The sequence below is a fragment of the Peromyscus maniculatus genome, chromosome 17 (genome assembly GCF_049852395.1).
Source record: "Peromyscus maniculatus bairdii isolate BWxNUB_F1_BW_parent chromosome 17, HU_Pman_BW_mat_3.1, whole genome shotgun sequence".
Lineage (NCBI taxonomy): Eukaryota > Metazoa > Chordata > Mammalia > Rodentia > Cricetidae > Peromyscus > Peromyscus maniculatus.
Window position 1 is genome coordinate 38,532,280 of NC_134868.1, and position 24,201 is coordinate 38,556,480.

Here is a 24,201-nt window from a genome sequence, read left to right on the forward strand (position 1 = left end):
ACAAAAATATAGACTGTCTCTTTTTGGTACACATATGATAAAATTCAAAATATAAACTAGGCACAGAGAGAACTTCATGAAAATAGCAAGAAAATAGAACGGTCCGCACCATTGCTGTAACAAGAGTGATGCAGTTGTGGTCTCGCCTAAAATATTCTATTCAACTGAACTCGACCTTGTTCTAGGGATGAGGCGAGATGGTCCTTAACAGGGAGCGTCACAGTTTCTCTTTAGCACAACCAAACTACCTGCACCACAACTCTGGCATTTTGGAGACATCATTAACTAGTAAGGATTTCCTGAACTTGATCAAGCACCGCCATATTGTGGTAGTTTGAGCCAATGAATTAGATGACTACTAAGTGGGTGGTAGGCGGGGCATATAAACAGCCGGATATGCTAAGCAAAGAGATGATTTGCATCCCAAGGGGAACAATGCAGTGTGAGATGTCATCTCACTACTCAAAATGGTGTGCGACCCAAAAGATAGATTATTTCCAGAATTTTCTAATTTTCTATTTAATATCTTCAGACTGTGGTTGATCACAGGTAATTTAAAAAAAAAAAAACAAATGAAATGGGGGTGGAAACACACACACACACACACACACACACACACACACACACACACACACACACACAAATGAGCCGCAAATGCAAAGAGGCTATTGTACTCAAATCTATTCATTGAACATTCTGAGAATGGCTGAATATTCAACGTGCTAAGATATTTCTCAGTAGCCCCCATCTTTGCCCTTCAGGAGCGCCCACCTGCCTCCAACCTGGATTCAGGCTGAGCTTCCTACATTTTGGACTCCTTTTCAGCATGCAGACTTGGAGGCCTGTGGTATCCAAAGATGACCATGAGCACAGAAGCACTGGTAGTAGCCATCATGAATGTAAACTTCAGAAAAACGCAAAGATGCCTGGAGGTCTGAGTCTGCTGGGTACGAAGGGATGAGCGCTTTGACATCCCTGGCCCAGGTCCGACACCTGCCGTTCTGTGGACACCACGGCTTATGCACAGCTGGGCAGGGAGGAGGTGGGCGGAAGTCATGGAAATTCTGTTGCAGTCTTCCAATATTCTTGGCTATAAAAGCTGATACGGCCACAAGACTCTCATTCGTTTAGGAGTAAAACGCTCATAAAAAAAAAAAGTAAATTGTGGAAGAAAAACTGGTAAATTGGAAAATGGCCATCTGTCCTGGGAACGCACTAAAGTGGCAATTTTCTCCAGCAAGAGACCTCGTGGACTGCTTGATGCTGCTACGCTGCCTTGTCTGTCACGTCACTCAGGTCCAGCTGGAGGAGTTCCTGGCCCTGGGTGTGGAAGGCAGAGGTCAGCCTTAGCAATGAGAAGGGACTTAGCTCACCGTGGTTTGCAGCAAAATCTCAATCTCCACTCTGCCTCCATCCTGCTCTCTACAAAATGGGAATACTGATTTCTAATTCCTACAAAGAAAGGTGAAGGGTTATGTGGCCGAGAAGACAAAACTAGAAGGCTGAATTCACTTTTTATTTTCATTGTCCTAATTGGCCGCTGCCTTTTTCCCCCCAGAGACAGGGTTTCTCTACACAGCCCTGGCTGTTCTGAAACTCGCTCTGTAGACCAGGCTGGCCTCGAACTCAGAGATCCGCCTGCCTCTGCCTCCCAAGTGCTGAGATTAAAAGTGTATGCCACCACTGTCCTGTGGTCCCTGTCTTTTAATTCTAGAATTAGGAAACACATTAATCAAAGTTCCCGAGGCAGTATTCTTATAGGTACGTAGTCAACGGATTGCTGGCTGGGGAGGCTGATAGAAGCCTCAGAGGCTGCTATGGACATTTCAGCCTGGCTCGAAGAAGAGCTAACTCACTAAAGCAGATGAATAAGCACCTCCCCTTAGCCCCAGTGTGCCCACATCTTAATGTAGGCTGTAGTCAGTTGCCCTGCTCCAGAGTTTGGCTTAGGTAAGACCCTTGATTCATATGGCCATCCACTTCCACTGGACTTGGTCCTTGACACATGAGCATGCTTACGCGTGAGACTGTTCAGTGCTCTCTTTCCCCAGGTATTGTAGGAGACAGAGATGCTGAAGAGAACTTGGTGGATGCCCCCATTCACAGATCTGCCGGGCCTTGTGTGTGTGGACCTCTGCTGTCACTTCAGCCAGAGGGAGGCAGAGGTTTAAGCATAGATTCCAGATGCATCTCTCAGTACCGGAATGGGGTCTGCAAAGGGAGCTACGAATCCAAGCACAGCCCAACTTGTAGCAAGACAGGGGGCCTGCTCCCTGTGCCCGGCTTCGCCCTGAGTACCGTAGAGATGCGTGGGGTTCCTTGTGACTCATTCTGTGAGTCAGAGGGGGAAAGAACGCAAGTCCGTCAAAGTCCAGTGATCAAATGTGTAAAGATTCAGCAGTCTGGTTTGTGAGCACGATTGATTTTAGGAGGAAGAAGGAAAACTGTGAATATCTCTCTCTCTCTCTCTCTCTCTCTCTCTCTCTCTCTCTCTCTCTCTCTCTCTCTCTCTCTCTCTCTCTCTTTTGTCTATACTCTCTGTGGCCTGGCTCTAAGACGGTGGTTCTCAACCCATGGGTCGTGACCCCTGGACGAACCTTCACCTCCAAAAAATATTTTCCTTACAATTTATAACGGTTAGCAAAATTATAGTTATGAAGTAGCAATGAAAATAATTTTATGGTTGGGGGTCACCACAATGTGAGGAACTGTATGAAACAGCCGCAGCATTAGGAAAGTTGAGAACCACTGTTCTAAGAGATGAGGAGAATCTCCAACTCCCAGGCCGAAAGAATCAGGGAAGAAGAAGGCCACTGCTGAGGCCTGGGACTGAGTTATGAGGTCTGCCTTCCTCCCCCATCTCTTCCTGGGCTCTCCGTCTCATCTCCTTTTCCTACAGACACGAATGATCCTAGCCGTTTCTAGGTTTAATCTGTATCCTGATGCCTGTCTCCTTGTTTCGTGGGTCTGGACCTCGGCTGCTCTTTGGACTCTTGGGATGGGCGTGGGGAGAGTTCAAACATGCCGAGTTTTGGTTCCATCACTGCGGCTTGCACATCTGTATTTTCACAAGCTCGAAAGCACAATAGAGTCTGCTCACTGTGACTCAGGTAGCACATAAACTCCCCTTGGGAAGTGGTTTTATAATTGTCTGATGACAGGCTGTGTTCTAGAGCAGTGGTTCCCAACCTCCCTAATGCTGTGACCCTTTAATACAGTTCCTCATCTTGTAGAGACCCCCAACCATAAAATTATTTTTATTACTACTTCATAACTATAATTTGGATACAATTAGGAATCGTAATGTAAATATCTGTGTTTTCAGATGGTCTTAGGTGACCCCGTGAAAGGGTCAGTCAACCCCAAGAGGGGTCTCGAACCACAGGTTGAGAACCACTGTTCTAGATTAAAGAATTATCACTTTGGTGGATATTTACATGGGCTGTGAGGATTTTTCCTATGTCCCAGGATCTTTCCTATGTCCTTTTTCCTATGTCCCAGTGTCAAGATCTCAGACAGCCACCCTGGAATTGATTAAACGATGCACAGTGCCAGGTATGGGCAATAACTCTGTGTGCAGATGTATAAATCCCAGAGGACATACACCATAAGAAAACACAAACCAAACACTGATCTGAGTACAAGTGACAGTTGCTAATGTCACAGACACACTTCTCTCACCAATTTAAAATCTTCTGTGTGGTAGATTCCAGTTCAGATACTCTTGGCTATCAGGTTGGAAATAGGATTTGGCTCTATGTGGGCACTGCCTGAGTTCACTGCTCATTCGCTGTGTGGAACAGCAGGGCACTGCAGATGGAGCAGAGGGACATACATTCTGGACACCTGGTGTCCAGCCCTGGAGCCATCAATGTGACTTTGGGAAACAGATGTCACCTTGGGAAACATAAGTAGGGTCACTTATCCATATATATTATATCCGTAATAGGTTCTGTAGAGGAATCTAAAACCCACCTCCATTTGCATTATCTATTTAATATGCGATGCTAGGAAGAAAAGGTGCTTTATGTTTTTGTTTATACTTTAAATCCTTTGTGTCCCTAAAGTCCAAGTGGTACAGGCTTGGTCCCCAGGGAGGTGGTGGAACTTTGGGCCTCAGAGAAGGCCATTAGGATTTTGAATGCACAGCCTTGAAGGGGATTTTTTGGATCCTAGTCCTTTTCGACTCTCTCTTCATCTGAGGTCACAAAATGAATGGTTTGGGTCCACAATAAGTCTCCTCAGTAATGTACTGCTTTGCCGCAAGCAACAGGCCCATCCAACCGTGCTCTGAGACTTTCAAAAATGTAAGCCCAAATAAATGTTTTCTCTTTAGTAGTTAAGTCTCTCAGATATTTCTTACAGTGAGAGAAAATAGACAGTTCTCAAATTGTCATTGTGTTTTATAGCGTTACAAGGGAGAGTTCATGCTATTCTCGAAAATATTTCAGCTGGGCTATCAGATGGCAGAAAAGTGAGGTGGGCTTAGAAACTGGACACTTATGACATTCTAGGTCACCCTCATGACACTGTGAAATAGAAACGTTTTCAAGACACTGAAATTTACTCAGCAGGTAAAGTGCCTGCCATGGAGGCGTGAGTTCAGACCCCAGCACCCACAGAAAAGCTGTGTGCAGTGCATGACTGGAACCCCAGTGGTGAGGAGCTGCTGTGGACATCACTCTGTATAAATAAAATGCTGATTGGCCAGCAGCCAGGCAGGAAGTATAGGTGGGACAAGTAGAGAAAAGAATTCTGGGAAGTGGAAGGCTGAGTCAGAAGACTCTGCCAGCCGTCACCATGAGTACCAACATGTAAGACACTGGTAAGCCACGAGCCACATGACAAGGTATAAATTTATAGAAATGGGTTAATTTAAGATATAAGAACTAGATAGCTAGAAGCCTGCCACAGCCATACAGTTTGTAAGCAATATAAGTCTCTGTGTGTTTACTTGGTTGGGTCTGAGCAGCTGCAGGACTGGCAGGTGAGAGAGATTTGTCCTGACTGTGGGCCAGGTAGGACCAAGAAAACTCAAGCTAAAAGGAGCAGAGACAGGTGGATCCCCGGAGGTCACTGCCAGCAAGTCCAGCTGAATCTTTGATCGCCAAGTCCAGTAAGACATCCTGCAAAAGATGAGATAGACAATGCTGGAAGAAGCTTCTGGCCTATGCACAAGCACGCGCACACATGCACACACACACACACACACACACACACACACACACATGCACACGCACACGCACACACACACACATGCGTGCACACACACAGTGAAACCTGATCGTTGTTTTAGGACATTTACCTCCAGGACTATTTTTCAAGTCAGATAGTATATAGAGTCTTATATTCTGATTCTTTAAGAAATATTTTAACTGAATAATTAGGTATGATCTCCTTTCCATTCTCTTAAAGTATAAATTACAATTTAAACTGTATATAATTACATTGAGCAACTTGATTTTATATATATATAAATATATATATATATATGGACACAATGATATAGTCACCCCAGCTAAATGTGAAATTACCTGTAACTCCATTTAAAGATGTGAAATTCAACTCGGTGGATGTGAATATACTATGTTTCACTTAAAGATCTTCTTAATTTGTTGCATTTGAGAAGATGTGCTAGAGTAAGTGAGTGATAGACAATTTCATTTCCATTTGCTTTCCGTTTTCTCATTACTAAACATAACTTAAAGGAAGAACATACTGTTTTTTTTTTTTCTCTCTCTCTTCAGGCTGGGGATTGAGCCCAGGGTCTTTATTCCAGTCATACGCCCTGGCAAACCGCCTTCCAGCACACTTTTTTACACAGCAGAAGCCTTGGATGTATGTGCTAAGCCATTATATGTTTAAGAACCGTATTTGAGATTGGGTCTAATGTAGCCCAGGCTAGCCTCTTTTTTGGGGGGGGGCTTTTTTTCAAGACAGGGTTCTCTGTGTAGCTTTGCGCCTTTCCTGAAACTCACTCTGTAGACCAGGCTGGCCTCGAACTCACAAAGATCCGCCTGCCTCTGCCTCCCGAGTGCTGGGATTAAAGGCGTGCGCCACTGTCACCCGGCTGCCTCTTTATGTAGTAAAGATAACCTTGGACTCCTGCATATCTCATATCTACCTCCCAAGAGCTAGAATGACAGATGCCACTACTCCTGACTAGTACAGGCTTTGGGGAGTCCCAAAGCTGTCTTATTTACTTGACCATCATCAGACCCTCCAGCTTCCCAGGATCGCAGTCTCCCACACAGGCGTGGCTAGACTCCCAAAGCCCGGCTACCACCTGTCCTCTGCCTGTGGATGACTCAGGTTGCTCCCACCTTCCCTGGCTCCTGCTAGATTTCTTCGCTTCATTTAGGAACCTGATGAATAGCTGAATGGTGCTGTAGGAGAAAGGAGAGTCACTTCTGAGTTACTTTCCTGGAAGTGGGAGGGGCACCCGGGTCAGGGAAAGTGGATTCTGGGAAGAGTTGTTTGTGCACGCTGGGGTTTGTGCTGTGGTGGAATGACAAACCAGACCTTGTCCCCACCCCTCAACGTGCAGTCACTTCCCTGGAATTCATGCTTCCTGTGTCCTGTGCCCCTCCCAGTTCCAAGAAAATAAGGCAGAAGGTGCTCTGGCCCTTACCCACAGCATCCCTTCACAGAGTCCCGGAAGAAGGGGCGAAACCAGGTGGGATCTAGGAGACCCACCTCCTTTCTTCCCTGACAGTACACCCGGAGCCACTGGAACCCTGTTCTAGGGGTAAAGGATGAGCCGGGATGCAGAAGAAGAAAACCCCCGTGGGCCTGAGTGTTCCCTGTAACTGAAAGTTCTTTGTTACAGTCGGAAACACAATGTCCGGGAAGGTGTGGCTGGAAAAAGGGACCTCACAGCTGAACAAGGTGCACACAACCATCCATAGTCAAATGCCACCTAGCCCGGTCAAACCTCTTTCCACCCAGCAGTATTTGTGGGCTCCTCACTCTCCAGGTCTCTCACAACACCCTCTTCATCTGAGGGTTTTAAAGGTCTTTGTTTCATTGAGTCCTACTTATACTGATCACTTTAGAGAGAGCATGCTCGGCTGAACATACACTGACCTCCTAGGGATTTCACAGGCAGTCTCCAAAGTGTGTGTCTTGACCAACAGATTTTACCATCTCACAGCTGGAAGTGTGGAATCCAGGTGCTGGCAAACCTATGCTTCCTCTGTAGCTGCTGGGGAGGGGTGTGTAGTTCAGCCCTTACCTCTCCGTTTGGGTAACCACAGGTGTTCCTTGTCTTATAGAGAACCACCTTGCCCATGACTCATTTCCTGCCATTTCTCCTCTAAGTATGTGTTTCACTATGTCCGAATTTCACTTTTTAAAAGAAGATCAATCATACTGGACTAGGATTTGTCCCAATCTACTCTTTATAACTTGATTACCCCCACAAAAGACCCTATTTCCAAATAAGGTCAAGCCTGAAGGTGCAGGTGCTAGCTGTGGAGGCGGAGGGGTCAAAGTGAACCCACATCAACCTTGATGACCAGAGGTGGAACTCAGAGTTCCCACCATTTCTCACATCCGTATTTCCCCAGAGGAATTGGGCGATCTGGGCTTCAGAGTATTTCCCTAGGAAAGCAGATATTTCTCTCACCACGGAGATGTGAAGGGGTACATTTAACACCAGAGTGTTGCAGAAATGATCCATTTGGGCTCAGGTAAGGTCCTGAAGTCTGAGTGTGTTTTTCACACTCTGAAACAGGAAGCTGAGTTCTCCTCCACCAGTTTCTGATGGGCTGAGCTGGCGGTTGCAATACAGCTGCATGTACCGCTTGAGGGACAATTCTAAACAGTGTGTCCCTTCCGTGTTCCCATACTTCCAGCCACTGATGCTCTCAGGACCTGCCTGGGTTTGGGCCGTGACTAAACAGAGCCATCATAAACGGAGCTCAGGCTCTTAGGACAATAGACTTCACCCCGGCTACTCCTTTGGGAGGTGGCTTGATGGTCAACTCCTATTTCTGACATCCTTCTCACGTCGCTGGATTTAACTAACAAATATCTGCCTCAAATAACACTTCCTCTGTGACTGGAAAACCTGCCTTTGATCTTCTGCCATGCCGCCCCCCAAATCTGTTATAGAATGAACGATATGAACAAATCATGAAACTTGGCACTTTTTTTTTTATGTTCAAGGTAATTCGTACTCACTATGGAAAATGGAAGCTGAAAACTGTTCTTTTATTTTCGTCAGCATTTCTAAAAATAAGCTTGATAGGAATCTGATAGGCATTGGTACTTCCTGCATGTGTGGGTGCCACCCTCATGTTATCACTCTTCATTCCTATGGGACTCCTGCCATCTCTGGATAGGTAAATGCAGCCACGGGAGGTTTGGCTGTGGACCTGCTTCTGTGCACGTCACTTTAACATCCATTTTAAATCTCACCTCTCTCGAGAACTCTCCCTGTTAGACTCTCCTTAATGGATCTCCTTTCAAAGACCCTTTTCCTCGAAGGCACTATTTCTGTAGCTCGTTGTAAATGAACAGATGGTTTTAAAATGCTATTTAAACACGTGTTCATGTCCTCACCTCACCTTCAAACACACGCAGTAAGGAGTACCACTGTATTTACTCCACCCATCCAGAGACTATGGCATAATGGTTATCTTGAAACACATGCATATGATTTTTCTGCACTGCTTTTGTGGATTCAGGGTTTTTTTTTATGAATTATAAGTCTACTTCTCTCATCGCAGGTTTAATTTGTCCTACTTTGGGCAGGGTGAGGGCTGGGCTTCTCGGGGAAGCTCTAGTTGATATATAACTGTGAACCTGTCATTGTGTTTAAGACAGGGAGATGAATGGAGTCACATTCCACGGCCACCACCTGGGATGAACTGGCTCTTATGTCAATCTCTCTCCCTCAGGAACATGAGCAACAGGCCTTCTTGGTTCCCAGGGCTCTTACACAGGAGGTGCTCATGGATGCCCAGTGAATGATTGCAGTGGGTATTACCTCAAATTCTGTATGAGATCAGAGTGATTCTCTTTCTCATCACTATGACAGAATACCTCGCAGAAACATTGCAAGGAGGGAAGGCTTAGTTGACTAATGACTTTAGAAGATAGAGTCCATCATGGCAGGAAGGCATGCCCAAGCATGGAAGGACTACATGGCTGTTGCTCTTCAAATGACAGCCAAGCCTGGAAACAGAGAACATGGCAGGGATGAGTTAAGGATACCATATCTCCAAGGACTCACCTCCGTGGACTTCCTTTCTCCAGGAAGCTCTACCTCCTAATGGTTTTGCAGTCTCTCCAATCGGTACCACGAGCTGGGGACCTAGTATCCAAACACAGAAGCCTGTGGGGGACATTTCATTTCACAGTTAACCATAACATAGGTATTGTCACAGTCCAGGGACTGGGAAGAATGCCTATTTGCTATTTTGAGTCTAGACTATCCCCCAAAGTCTCAGGGGTCGGAAGCTTGATATCTAACTGGCAGCACCATTGGGAGGTAGGGTAGAAACTTCAATTAGATGAAGTAGATCATTAGGGATATGTCCTTTAAGGGTGTACTGGGCCTCTGGCCCTTCTTCTCTCTTGGGTGGTTTTCTCCACACACTTCTGCCTCTCCTAAAATAATCCAGGTCAAGCAACTGTGTACCAAATCTGTGAGCCAAGAAAAATCTCCCCTCCATGGAAATTGATTGTCTCAGGTCTTTTCTCACAGTGACTGAAAGCTGACTGATGCATCCCTTACTCAACCCTTCTCTTGATCTCATCTTCCAGGTTCACATTCATGTATGAGGCCAGCAAAACCATTCAATATGCTGACCATGGCGATTGAGATCCAGGAGAAGAATTGAAGGCCCCCCCTCTGGTATTTCTCACATGTGCATGAAATCTTGAGTTCCTACTTTGTCTTGTGGTTTGTTTGTCATTCAAAGCAGGATTTCACACCATAACCCACACTGGGTTAGCCCAGGTTGCCCTCCAAATTCACAGTAATTCTCCCGGCTCAGCCTCCTCAATACTGAGGAAACAGGCATGAGGCCTGATCCCCGGCCGTGAAGCTCTTGCTAGTCCGGCCTTATTTTAGTCTGTATGAATGTGTATTTATTGGATGAATGGATGTAGAATCACAGAGCTATGCACAAGGGACTCCCTAATAACAGTTTTGAATTCCAAGGAGCTCAGTGACTTGGTCAAACGCCTCCTATCCACCTCCTCCCTTCCACGCATATCCGAGAAGAATGTGAAAAATGGCAAACCCTTCCCTGCCCGCATCCTCGTTATTCCCTCCCATTTCTCTGCCCCACCCACTCCCAAACACACAGATATGGAAGAACTGGAATTTGCAAGTCCATCCATGCGTCATTTGGTTATCATCTGTTTCCTAAATATGCCCAAGCCTTTCGACTTTTAAAAATGTCTGCCTTGCAACCCCAGGCACGAATGACAGCCTCACACAAAGCGATTGTACCTTTTTCTTTACCATGGCATCTGTCCCACAGCTGGAAGCGGTTCACTTACCTGTAGGAAAAGGGACAGTGACCGGAAAAGAGGATTACAGTGCATTCAGAGGCAATCAAGGGAGGAAAATAAAGCCACTGCCAAGAGGGTATTAAAAGCAGAGCTATGCACAGGGGCAGAAAAGCTTAGAGAGAGAGAGAGAGAGAGAGAGAGAGAGAGAGAGAGAGAGAGAGAGAGAGCAGGAGAAATCTTCCAGCAACGATTTCTATACTTCATAAATCTGTAATCCTATCAGAAACTTCGTGGTACATTACTATTTCGGGCAATTTAACAAGTAAGCATAGTTTGCTGGCTTTGTTTACAATTTTATTCAGGGCATTGCTAAAGGGCTGTTTTTAATTGGCAAATTCTTCTGAAGCAACCTAAGCCATGGAATATATATATATATATATATATCTTTTCTTTTTTGGTCTGGCTCAAACTCAGGATGTTATATATGTCAAGCATGTACTCTACCACTGAGCTATACTCCCAGGCAAAGAAGGCATGTTCTAATCCTTTCTATATACATGTGTACAGAATGTGGGGGTGCATGGGGTGCTCAGCATGGGGGCTCAGATGAATCACAGAATGTAGGAGATTCCTTTTAATAAAAATTTACTTGACAATCTATTTTTATTTAACACGTGCACTTGCCATATAATATACTGAATACTGGAGCATACATTTTTGAGACAAATATGCCATGTCAAGTAATTGCCATGAGGGGCAGCTGCGTGAGATGAGCATATCTCCTTCCACCCCTGCAGACTCTCCTGTTATTGAGTTGCTGGGGAGAAATGGAGGAGAAGCTGCGTGTTTCAGTCCATAACTAATCTAGATCCCTATCCACTCTCTGTGATTATCCTTCCCACTGAGGAACTCCAGCAGCTTCATTACTGGGGTTCGACCTCACTTTTGGCCCCCATTTCTCTCTTCACAGTGACCCTCCCAGCCTGCGAATTTGCTGGTCTTCAAAGAAAGTTAATCAAACAAACAATAAGACCAGCTATGTGGACGTGACTCAGACTCCCTCCATCCTACCCATTTATACATACACCACTCCCCAAAGGAGGGCATTGACGCGGTGAGTCATGGTGGTAGGTCTGAGGAACAACGGTGGCTGGAGAAATCAGGAGGACGGAGGTGGTGGGAGGGAAGAGAAGATCAAAATTCAATTTGTAGTATCTTTGTGAATGATTCATTGAAAAGGTGAACCAGGAGGGCTTAGAAAAGTCGAGTGTGATTCATACCATACAAGGTGGAAAGTAGGGAACTCTCCCTTCTCTTTGGCCCTGGTAATGAGTGTGCAAAATGAGGTCAGCCTTGAGTTTTAAGGCAGAATGGCTTATTGAAAAGAGCTCAGCTCTGGAACTAGACAGATCTGAGTTCAAATCCCATACCTGCCACTTAACGACTGTGACCAGAGCAAATTATCTTTCTGGTCGTCCGTATATAATTTATTCACCCGTCATCCATTTATACCACTGGGATAATATATTATCTTTAAGTGAGAGGGAGGGCTAGGAGGGATCGCAGTGGCAGACTGACATACTAGTAATTTACTTTGTATTAGATATCTATTTGTATATGATTAATTGCCCCCAAGGAGCATGGCTTCAAACAACACATTTTACTATCTCATAGTTTCTATGGGTCAAAAATCCAGGTACAGTGTATCTGTGTTCCTCTAACTCAGAGCTTCTCCTAAGGTTGTGTGGTCATTTGAAAGCTCTAGCAAGGGAGGACCTGTCTTTAAGCTTATTTACAGCGTGGCCATTGGCAAGTTTGGGCTGCTAAACGGCTATTGTACAGAGATGCCAGGTCCGTGCCATTTGGGCCTCTCCAGAGAACAACATACAGTGTGGCAGTTGGCTTGGCTCAGAGCGCCAGGCAAAGAAGAGAGAGAAGATGTGGATAAAACCGAGCCTCCTGTAACCTAGCTGAAAATGATAGTGCACAACCTCTGTGTTGTGTTGTGTTTTGATCCAGGTTTCTAATCTGTGACCCAGGCTGGCCTGTAACTTACTAGATAGTTCAGGCTGGCCTGAAACTCATGGTGCCCATACTTGCTTGGCCAGCTGAGTGTTGGGATTTTAGGTGCGAGCCAGCACACTTGGCTTAATAGCTCATTGCTTTTGTTGTCCCTGATTCCTCAAAGGATGCTCACACTGTCCAGCCTGTGCCCAAGAGGAAGAGGGAAAGGATCACTTGATAGAATGACAGAAGAGGGAAAGGATCGCCTGACAGAATGACAGAAGAGGGAAAGATCACCTGACAGAATGACAGAAGAGGGAAAGATCACCTGACAGAATGACAGAAGAGGGAAAGATCACCTGACAGAATGACAGAAGAGGGAAAGATCACCTAACAGAATGACAGAAGAGGGAATGGATCACCTGAGCTACTTCAGAGGGTGGCCATCATGCTCATGCATTCAATAGACACTTATCAAGGTCTGCTGTTGTCAAGCACAATGTTGGATGACTAAACATATAAAAAATAAATAAAACAAGACATGGTACTTGCTCCAGTGAAGGTCATACAAGGAGAGAGAGACATGAATTCATAAAAAATTACAGTCCGTGATTCCAATGAATACACACCACAGGGGCCTGGCCTGGTCTAGTTAAAAACTTGTGAGCAATTAAAAAGTAAAAGAAAGGAAGGAAGGAAGGAAGGAAGGAAGGAAGAGGTGAGGAGTTCTAGGCTAAAGTCTTGTGTTAATCTAGGAAAAGGGAGAAACAGACTATCCCATGCAGTTACAATACCATATGTCAAAGTCCCAATTTGCTATGGCACTCTTAAATGTTTAATCACAAATTAATTTACAACACACACCAACCTGGAAAAAGATATTTCCTCTAGGTCCTAACTTAATGACTCCCCAGTCAATAGCAATACAACTCTAAGATGCTGTATTCCTGGCTCAGAAAAGAGGACTTCTCACACTTCAGTGGACATTGCATTCTAGCTAGATGTGATTTAACTGTAGACTCTGGTACCACAGATCGCATACTGTTCATCAACACCAGTGCGAGTTTTATAGAAACACAGAAGTCAAGGCCCTGATCCAGAGCCCTAGAGCTAATGAGCTCATGAAACACCCAGAAAGCCAGGGCATGTCCCAAAAGGTGCCCTTCAGACACTGTTCACAAATTTGCATTTCTACCAAGCAGAGGATGTTACTGCAGCCACAGTCCCATACTTTGAATAGTCCTAGTCTAGGCTCCTGGAACACAAATGAATCTCTCTGAGTTGTGTCATGGTCACTTTCATCACTCGGTTTGGGTTCTCATCAACCCTCAACAGAGCCAAGACAGCAGTCCCTAAGGTCTTCTTGCTCTCTCTAACGTCATCTTTGCTTCCAGCTGCACTCTGCCCTCAGCTAACTAGCCCATCTCTATTGGATGAGTAACTTCTAAATTCCAGACCTAGTTGTGACATTCTCCTAAAGTCCAAAGCTCCTCTCCACAACGGCCCATTCCCAAAGTCCCAGCCACTTACACATTCTGTGTCCTGGTTATTATATCCTTCAGCATCAGCTTTATCTACTTCTGTTTCCTCTTTTCCCAGTGGCTCAGGCAACACTCAACAACTCCCCTTCCCAAAACATACAAATATCTTCCTGCTTCCATTCGTCATGGAAAATCAATAACCCAGCCTCTACCAGAAAGACACTTGCTCATTCTTGAAGATACAGCTCAATGGACTTGCCGTAACACAAAACCTTCTCCAGTCCCCACTGCTCTACTCAGCACCTACCCATCCTTTACCCTCCCATAACCCTTACTACCAGTCCCTCTTCTGAGACTGTAGTGGGATTATTTTCTTTGGTACGTGTGTCCTGCTCCATATCACGAGCTCTGTAAGAGAAAAGGCTGTGTCGAAAGGTAGGAACCATCACAGTGCACCATGTCTACATTCAGTAAATGCCTGTTGAACGCTGATGAGATGACATGCTGTGCTGGGTGGCCTTTGGTGACACTGATGCTAAAATTGTCCTCTCCTCCTGAGATAGAAAGGCTGCAAAAGCTGGAGAAAAATTCAATGGGTTGTTATAATTAAGAAAGATTTCTTTTCCTCCCCAACAGTAATGTTGGCTTCCTGGTCAGTTTTGAAGCAATTAGAAATAGCACCCTCCTTTCCAGTCTCTCTCCATATTAAGGACTCTGATGTAAGCCCTTTCACAGCTTTTAGGAATCTGGGAAAGCCTGTCTAAGTTGGTGTCCCAAGTGGGCAGCCAGAACATTCAGGAGTGGTACAAGAGCATAATCTGGAGTGGGAACTACTTATCCCTATTAGGGAGCAACACCAGGACATGGAATGAGCTATACTAGAAGCTTCCAAAGAATACAAGTTACAAAGTGATGACTGAGGTGTTAGAGTCTTTATCAAACCCAGTAGGAGTCAGAGTCAGGTGACAGATCTGGGAGAAAAGTTTGCATGAGGGAGATGAGGCTACACCAATAAGTAGACACAAAGAGCAAAGGAAGTAGTGGGTACATCTTTAAAGATTAGCCTCAGTTTAGCTGGCATAGAGTCCTGGCATTTGAGTACTAGCGGGGTTGTAATAGTATCTTAGGATATTTTCTGTGGCCATAACAAAACACCTGAGACTCAGTAGTTTATAAAGGAAAGATAATTTCCCTTGTGGTTCTGGAGGCTGGAAGTCCAAGGTTGACCAGTTGTCTGTAGGAAAGGCTTCATACTATGAGAAATGGGAAGGGCAGGTAGGCAACTGGAGAAGGCAAGCATTCAGAAGTATCACTGTATGACAAAAACGCTTCCACAGGAAAGACATTAATCCCCTAACCACCTTAAAGGCCCTCCTCCCAAAACAGTTACAGTAACAAAATTCAGCACAAGTTTTGGAGGAATAAACCTTAGCAAATGGATGCAGCATATATTTTTAAATTTGTTGATAGGGTCCAGAATATGTACGTAAATAAAGCTTCTTACATCAAAAAATAGCTTTTGTGTGAGCTGAGGCTTCTTGGCTTTTTATGGTATTTCAGTTATCAGAGAGAAGCATCTATGGGGAGAAATCCAATGTTATTTTTCAGGCTATGCTAATCATGGATATTTGAAAATGAACAAAAAAGCTCTATCCAGCTTACTAAATAAGGCAATAATATATCACCCAAGGTATAGTCTACTCTTGAGCATCACTACACACTCAAAGCTATATTAATTTAAAAGCTTCTCCAATAAAAATATGATGTATATGCATATACATATAGATACACACACACACACACACACACACACACACACACACACACACACACATAAAATCTTTCAGTTAGCCCCAAAGAAATTAAGCAATGAGTCATACTACTTACTAAAGATTTTTTTAAAAAAAAAAACAGAATAAAATTCTTTTATACATCGAGCTGCCCACTCATACTTAAAAAGAGCTGGAAGTTAGGAAAACTGTAATAAGCACAAAAATGACTAGGAAACAATTCTACCCATATCACATGCCCATGAGGATTGAGGCACCTGGAAAAAAATCAAACAAGTCAACCGCTGATGTTCTTGGGATTGGAAAGGGTTGATTCAAAGTCTGTGATCCCAGGTGTGGTGGTCTGAATATGTATGGCCCCCATAGACTCATATGTTTGAATGCTTGGCCCACAGGAAATGGCACTATTAGGTGTGGCCTTGTTGGAGGAAGTGTGTCATTGTGGGGGTGGGGTTTGAGGTTCATATATGCCCAAGCCATACTCAGGGTCTCTGTTCACTTCCTGTTGCCTGTGGATGAAGATGTAGGGATCTCAGCTCCTTCTCCAGCACCATGTCTGCCTGCACACCACCATGTCCCACCCTGACGATAATGGACTAAACCTCTGAAACTGTAAACCAGCCCCAATTAAATGTTTTTCTTTGTAAGAGTTGCTGTGGTCATGGTGTCTTTTCACAGCAACAGACACCCTAACTAAGACACCAGGGTACAATGCTAACATGTTTCAGGCTTTTTATTTTCTATTTTTTGCTACTGTAAATCCAATATTTACATGCAGATTTGGTTTCTCACTTGCTGTTTCTTCTCTTCGCCTCTTAAAATCACATGGCTTGTCGGTGTATTTTCTTCCTGGGCCATTTGTTAGCTTGTCTTTGTGTTTGGGACCAGGCAACTGGCAGGGCAAACAGCAGGGCCGTGGTGGCTCCCACAGCCCCATCAGTAAAGCTGACACCTGAAGGAGTGTTATCTCATTTCCAGCTGGGATTTTGTGAACAGGGGTGTTGTTTACTATCATGCCATGACAACCACCTCAGACCTTGGGGCCCCCAAACAGATAACACTATTTTATAATATCACAGAGACAGGTGGGTGCCTGTCCCGTTTCCCCTTTCTTGTGGTCTCTCAGTCTGGTGGTAGCTGAAGCTGGAATCCTCTGAAGATTCAACTATGGTACTGGGATGTCTGAGCTGCTTTCTCTACCCTTACAGCCCAGGGGCCTCTCCTCTCATTAATCCCTAAGTTTGGTTTGTACAATTAACTCTGCCAGCATGGCCTCTCTGTGTCTTATCTGACAGCTCAGATCCAAAGGTGCAAAAAGGAAGCTTCTAGGCAGCCTCGTCTTCCACATCTAGCGCCTTGTCACTTCAGTCCTGTTTTTTTACTTTAGATGAGTTGCAAACCCAGCCCAGAGCTCATGTGGGTAGAAAAAAAATACAAAAATGTCAGCACTTAGGTGCCATTCATTGATTTCTGTGAAGGATAAACTCTTAGCATCTAGGGGATTGGAGAAGCACGTCTCTGGGTGTGTCTGTGAGGGTGTTTCCAGAGAGGATTAACTAAGTAAGCCGAATAAACTCTTTCCACCCCAAGTTGCTTTGGTCATGGTGTTTCATCACAGCTCTAGAAACTGACTATGACACCCACCAGGATGGGCTTCACCTTTAAACTGTAAGCTGAGAGAGCCATAATTTAATTTTTCTTTATGCTTGAATAAAATTCTACTATCTTGGGTCCTTTTCTGTTGTTGTGATAAAATCCCCAACAAAAGCAACTTCAAAAAGAAAGCATTGATTTTAACTCACAGTTAGTCATCACCTACCCTCTTAGGAAAGTCAAGGGAGCAACATCTTAAAGCCACAGTGAGTCCACAATCAAGAGCAGAGAGTGAGAATGAATGCATGCTAATGCTCAGCTCATCTTCTCTACCTTATACAGCCCAAGTACTGCCCAGGGAGCAGCCCCACCCACAATTAAGGGGGGCATCCTGATATTAATTGATGTAATCAAGATAATCCCTCGCAGACATTCCCAGTAGTCCATATCCCTGGAGATTCTAGAGTCTTTCAAGTTAACAGTTAACACTGACCATTGCATCCAGTGTGTGTGTGCATACATATACCTATACCTATCCATCCACCCACCATTCATCCATCCATCCATCCATCCATCCATCCATCCATCCATCCATCCATCATCCATCTATCCATCATCCATCCATTCATCATCCATCCCTCCATCATCCATCCATCCATCTATCCATCTATCCATCATTCATCATTTACCCATCCATCCATCCATCATCCATCCACTCATCATCTATCCATCCATCCATTTATCTATCCATATCACATTTTTCTGTCCATTTGTTGACAGATGCCTAGGATGATTTCATGACATATATTGTGAATAGAGCTGCAGTACAGTTGTATGTACTATGTAATATGGCTGTACAGTTGTCTCTATGATACAATGACTTAGAGTCCTTCCAATACATACCCAGAAATGGTATCATATTGCAGTCTTATTTTTAGGTTTTCTGAGGAACCTCCATGAAACTGAGTTCCATGGTGGCTAGATTAATTTACATAACCATGGCATGAGGGTTCCCCTACCTACATCCTCACCAACATTTGTTGTTCATTTTTTAGTGGTAATCAGTCTTACTGGTTAAGATGAAATCCCCAAACCATTTTAATTTGCATTTCCATGATGACTACTTATGTTGTAAGGTCATTCTGACCTTAAAACCCAGCAATAGGCCCCAATACCTGCCGACACAGGAACAAAGACCCAGTTCATCCAAGTCCTTGTCCAGAGTTCCAGAACCCTGGAAAGCCCCTAAATGCACTAACCTTGGTTTTTGGTGTCTGTAGTTTGGCTTCTTGCTAACTGAAGTGTGTCACACAGGATGTGGGTTTTGTTCGTAAGACAAAAGCACTGCGAGGATTAGGGCTGCATGATTTAGGCAAGTTCCCTGTGCAGCCACTGGCCAGCAATAAAGACTTTCTATTTGGCTTTAAGAGTGTTCATGTGGTAGTTTCTGGTGGGCTTACCTTGCAACAATGATGAGCACTTTTTTTCCCCATGTGTTTACCACCATTTGTACTTCATTTTTACAGAACTAACTTTCTATTAATTTCATTAGCCCATGTATTGATGGGGTCATTTGACTTTTGGTATTTAGGGGTTTTTTGAGTTCTTTATATATTCTAGATATTAATTTTCAGATACATAGCTAGCAAAGATTTCCTCTCATCCTTATGGGGTGTTCTTTCACTTAATTGTTTCCTTTGCTCTAGAGAAGCCTTTTGATTTATGCAATCTCATTTGTCAAGGAAGTCTTGAGCATTTGGAGTCCAATTCAGAAAGTCCTCGCCTATACCTGTGTCTTGAATAATAAAGCACTTTTGATAATAAACCACTTCTTACAGTATTAATTCTGCTGATCCATGAGCACAAGGGGCCCTTTTAAACAGTTCTCTGTTGATGCTTTGAAAAAAATTGTAGTTATATTTGTGTACAGAAAACTATAGCAAGTTCTTTGGCCTTTGCCTTTTCCAGCTTGTCAATGCGAGCCACAGATTTAGTACCCAGAACGTTGCCTCCCCATTAGCAGTGGATCCCATCATATCTGTGTAATAATTGGTCCTAATAGCTTCCACCAGAAGGCACCCTTGTCTTCTGAATCAACCTGTGTGAAGGCAACAGTGGTGCATGTCTTCCTGTGGACCAGCCGCCCCAGCCTGGCCTTTCTCTTCATGATGCTATAGGGAACCGCCATCTTGAGACACAGGGTATAGGGGACCGCCATCTTGAGACACAGGGTATAGGGGACTGCCATCTTGAGACACAGGGCACGCAGGAAGACCATCAGTTCAATGGGATCTATGTCATAGGCAATCACCACCAGCGGAACCTTCTTGTTCTCCACCCAAGTGGTGGCTGCATTGACCCCTGCTGAAGGACAGGTGATCTCTGAATTGGGACGTCCCCTTTGCCAGCCACTTTCTTCTCAGCACAGGCCAACAGCCTTTGCTCCCTCCCCCGCTTTGTCTCTGGCCTGTAGCTGTGGGCACACTTAAGCAGCTGGGCAGCCATTTGGCAGTCCAGGGCCTGGGGGAGTTGTGAATGGCAGAAGGCACACTGAGACCCTTATGGAGGGTGGCCCTTTGTCGCTGCAGCCCGATGGAGCAGGGCGATTGGTTGAATAACTTTATTATTCTCTTCCTTATTTCTTGAGACATTGTCTTTCACGGACCCCAGAGCTTGCCTTTTCCTCGGACTAGCCGGCCAGTGAACCCCCAGGAGTTGCCTGGCTCTGCACCCCCGACCTCAAGCTCTGAGGATGCACAGGTGCACCAGGCTTTCACTTTCATACTTACGATCCAAACTTAGGACTTCCTGCTTGCAGAGCGAGACCTTTTCTCACTAAGCACTCTCCCCAGCCTGTCCTAAATATACAAGCATCAGCATATCAGGAATGTTAAAAAACACATACAGGCCTCTTCTCAGGGGAGGAGATAAAAGACCTGTTTTCCCACCCAAAAGCCTGGGAGTGGGTTTTGTTAAGGACATGGTGACCTTTTTGCTATCTTTGGAGGCAGACCTCTCCCACCTTTTGGGATAATCAAAGCAGACCTCACCCCAGTTCCCCAGAATGATTATCCCAGAGTCTTCGCTCCCTGGACCAGTATCCATACTTAGGGGAGATGTTACATGTATTTTAGAGTCTGCTGACCTCTATGCTATAGTCAGAGACCACACTAGAATCTAGGCCTTTTAGCTAGGGAACTTTGTAAAGGAGTTTCTATGTAGTCACACCTTAAGCTTTACTGTGCACCTGGATTGAACTGATTGTGGCCTGGCAACCTTTTCCCAAACTGTACCGTGTTTTAAATAAGCTGTCAATGAACCGCCTGGCTTTAGACTCCCCAAGGTCTGACTCGGGTTGACAAAGTCAGTCCACACCAGGTTTCCATTCTCATCTCTCCCCGAGAGGTTCGCTTCCCTGTCTAACACCTGCAGGGACCCCCTCACATCTGGTTGTTGTTTGAGTCTTGACTTCATGCGCCACTCGCTACCTCTTCTACAGTTTCCCATTGACTTCTAGGGTATTGCTGTTTTAAATATCCTTTACCATTGCTTCGGTGGAACTTACTTTAGTAAGGATGATTGATAACTGAGACAAAGTTTTGCTGGTGCTGTTGCTTAGCTAAGTTATATGTCATTTAAACTAAAAGTCGACAACTGGATAAAAAGCCATGCCCATGAACTTCTCAGAAGAGCAATAGCTTACCCAGCGCCCATTTTCTTCTAGACACTGGGCCAAGTATTTGAGTATTGTCTTAGCTTATTTGATCCTCCCTATAGGCCTGTGAAATGATCTGATTGTCATTAGTGTGGCTTTGACATCAAACTAAAGGACAAAGTGACAACATGGGAAACAACATTTAACTCTAGGACATGTGCCCTGACACAAAGGGTGGCTGAAAGAAACTTAAAGAAATAAGTAACCCGATTCACATGGACAACCAGAGGTTATTAACAGAAGTTAGGCCTGATGGGGGTGAGAAGAGATAAATATTAGGTAACAGGGCACCTCCCCAACGCCAACCTCCCTTCAAGAGTAAGGAATTTAGTATTGGTAGCAGGATGAATGCACATGTCTGCCCATGGGTAGGGAGAGCCCTCCCGGATGAATCAAGTTTCTTTTCTTTGTCTCAGAGCTCTAGTCAAAAGTCCTTTCTTGCTCGAGGGAGTGACTTTGGCTCTCTCTGACAGTTAAAGCAACTTGATGACAGTTCCAAGAATCTTTCAGTTCCAGAAAAGTTTAAAATGGAGTTAGAGAAAATGGAGAAAATAAAAAGCCATGGTATTATTACTCCTGGTAAGTTTAAGGAAATTTGAAATAATCTTTCTTCGTGTGTGTGTGTGTGTGTGTGTGTGTGTGTGTGTGTGTGTGTTGTTTATAATATCCAAGATGATTGGAAATTCATTATGGTTATAAGTTTCATTGACTAAGTATACAACTCAGCTTCTTAGAACAGGCTAAGAAGCAGACATTTGACTGGTCTATAAAGGGTACAATGACTTCTGTTATTTGTAGACAGGGGTTAGGTGTGTAATGCTTATTTGAATTACTTGATTGAAAAATAACCTAAGGCCATTTTGAAAGTGATTGCTAAAATATTGTATTTAGAGATAGGATCTTAAGACTTTTAGGCCAGGAAAGACATGTCTTGGATATCTAGTCAAGCACCCTTTTTAAGAAAGTTAGATCGTAGTGCTTAATCATTAAAGGAAAAGTACAAGCGATCCCAGGGGTGACTTGATGAGTTTGTTGCTTGTATTGAGCATTAGATTCTCCTTAGGGGTAACATTTAACCATGGGTAGTTACTGCTGGAAATGAGGTTATTAAAATCACAAGTAACAGATGTAAAGGATAATAACAGCACTTGGGGGAAACTCAGTGCAGGTTAACGCAAGCAAGATAGACAACTACAATACCTGTTCACTCTATTGGTGCTCCAGCCTCAAACCTTAGCATTTAAATAAATGCCTCATCTTTGATTATGGCAACAATAAATGAAATAGTATTTGCAACTCCCAACTAGGCTGAAACTTTTGCACCTTCAAAAACCCAAGTTAGTAGCTTCCATTAATGATTAGAAACACTTACGACGGACCTTGAGAAAGCAGGGTGGACTATTAGTTCTTAAGGGTTTGGTTTCCGAAACTGTGTTTCTAAAGGTGTGGAACCCTGAATGAAGTGAGTGTTAGCCTTACTTGTGTGGTCTGCACTTAGAATTACAAATGAAAAGAAGATCACCTCCCCTTTAGGACCTCAAGGATGAACAACTGTACAGCTCCAGTAGCCCAAAGCTCAGAGCAAGCAAAGGATGCTGCAAATGATGGTCACGACTGTTGGCATCATCTTCAGGAATATGGACCTCACCTAAGGTAATGAAGACAATTTGACACTCAGGAAAAAAAAAAGCCCACAGAAATGAATGTGTTGATTGCATTTCTTCATATAGGAAACAGCTAACTTCAGTTCTATGTTCAAGACGAATGTTTGAGCATGGAGTGCTGACCGTTTATCAGGGAATTAAGCTAAAATAAAAAGTCCCCATTTTTTTCTAACAGGAATCTGATTCTACCAGACAGAAGCAAGGACAGTTCAATGTCAATCGCTCTATGACAAAGCTGTTTTCACTTGCATATTATTCTGAATGAAAAGCCCTGAGGTTATGTCCAGTTGGGTCCCAGTTGGGTCTCCCAGACAGTGGACACAGATTTTATTTGTTTGTTCGATTGATTGGTTGGTTGGTTGGTTGGCTGTTCGATTGGTTGGTTTTGCTTGCTGAGATTGTGGAGTGTCTACACACTCCTGCCTTGTAATCCTAACAGCCAGGTAGTTTTGAGAAAGTGAGGTCTTGGCTCTCTGGTTCTAATGTGAAAGTTTTTACAATAGTGTAACATGGATATTAATGTTGGGAAATTTAGTTACAAAGGGGATTCCCTGTGTGTGTGTGGTTGGAAAGGCTCACTAGTCTTGTTAGGATAGGAAATAAACAAAGGTACATGTGTGAGCATGGGGATGGCCATTGCATGCTTTTCTTCAGTCTCTATGGACAAAATTACTGAATATAGACAGTTAACTAATAAAATATTGCTAGAAAATTATTTTAAATCTTTAGGCATTGTGGTTGGCAGCTTTCTGTCACTATAACAAAATAACTAAGATACACAAGTTATAAAGAGAAAAAGTTTATTTTGACTCACAGTTTTAAAGACTGCAGACCAAGATTGATCGGCTTTGTTGTTTTAGACTTGTGGTAAATTGTCATATCAAGGCAGAAACATGTATGTGGTGGAATCAAAATTGCTCACTTCGAGGCCAGGAAGCAAAGGAGAAAAAGTGGAGGGATCTGGGGTCCTGGAATGCCCTTCAAGGACACACCTACTAATAACCCAAGGACCTCCCAGTAGGCCTCACCATCACACAGCCTGCACCCTGATCCCTTACTTTACAAAGAAATCTATTTATAATGGTAAGAACCAATCTAAGTATAGATTTTTCTTATATTGACCATTGCTCTGTTATAGATAGTACACTAGATAGATAACATTAAGACAGGAGTATTGTCCTCAGTTATGAACCTGATGAGCAAAAGGAGGCCCAGAAAAACAGGTGCAGTGTGTATGCAGGAGACTTCATGGGACTTTGTTGCTAGAGAGTGATACAGACATCCAAAAGCGATGAGAAATGAGAGAAGTGGTATCTGCCCTTTGAAGAAGCATGAATTTCATCCATACAACACTGGAGAGTTGGGGGTCATAAAAGTGAGTGTCCCCCACTTAGGAGCCTCTTCTACAAACAAGTGTGTATCTGTACAAGGGCATTCATTATAGCGTTCTCTGTAAACGAACGTGACGATTGTTTAGAAAGAGTTAA

The 24,201-nt window shown here is 44.0% G+C and overlaps 2 long non-coding RNA genes and 1 pseudogene across 3 annotated transcripts in view; 2 read left to right on the plus strand and 1 right to left on the minus strand.

The window, feature by feature from the left end:
- Positions 1-9,863, plus strand: part of LOC121823422 (uncharacterized) — a 138,259-nt gene extending 128,396 nt beyond the window's left edge. The window contains exon 4 of one of the 2 annotated variants that reach the window (XR_013045354.1): positions 9,772-9,863. This is a non-coding gene — a long non-coding RNA (uncharacterized LOC121823422). The remainder of the gene's footprint in view (positions 1-9,771) is intronic. The other variant, XR_013045355.1, reaches the window with a different exon arrangement.
- Positions 9,864-11,297: 1,434 nt separating this feature from the next.
- On the plus strand, positions 11,298-13,018 carry LOC143269045 (uncharacterized). The gene is made up of 2 exons (XR_013045356.1): positions 11,298-11,581; positions 12,656-13,018. It is a non-coding gene; the product is annotated as an uncharacterized LOC143269045 (long non-coding RNA).
- A 6,231-nt stretch (positions 13,019-19,249) lies between these two features.
- LOC143269092 (large ribosomal subunit protein eL8 pseudogene) lies at positions 19,250-19,986 on the minus strand (annotated as a pseudogene).
- Between the last annotated feature and the right edge of the window lie 4,215 nt (positions 19,987-24,201).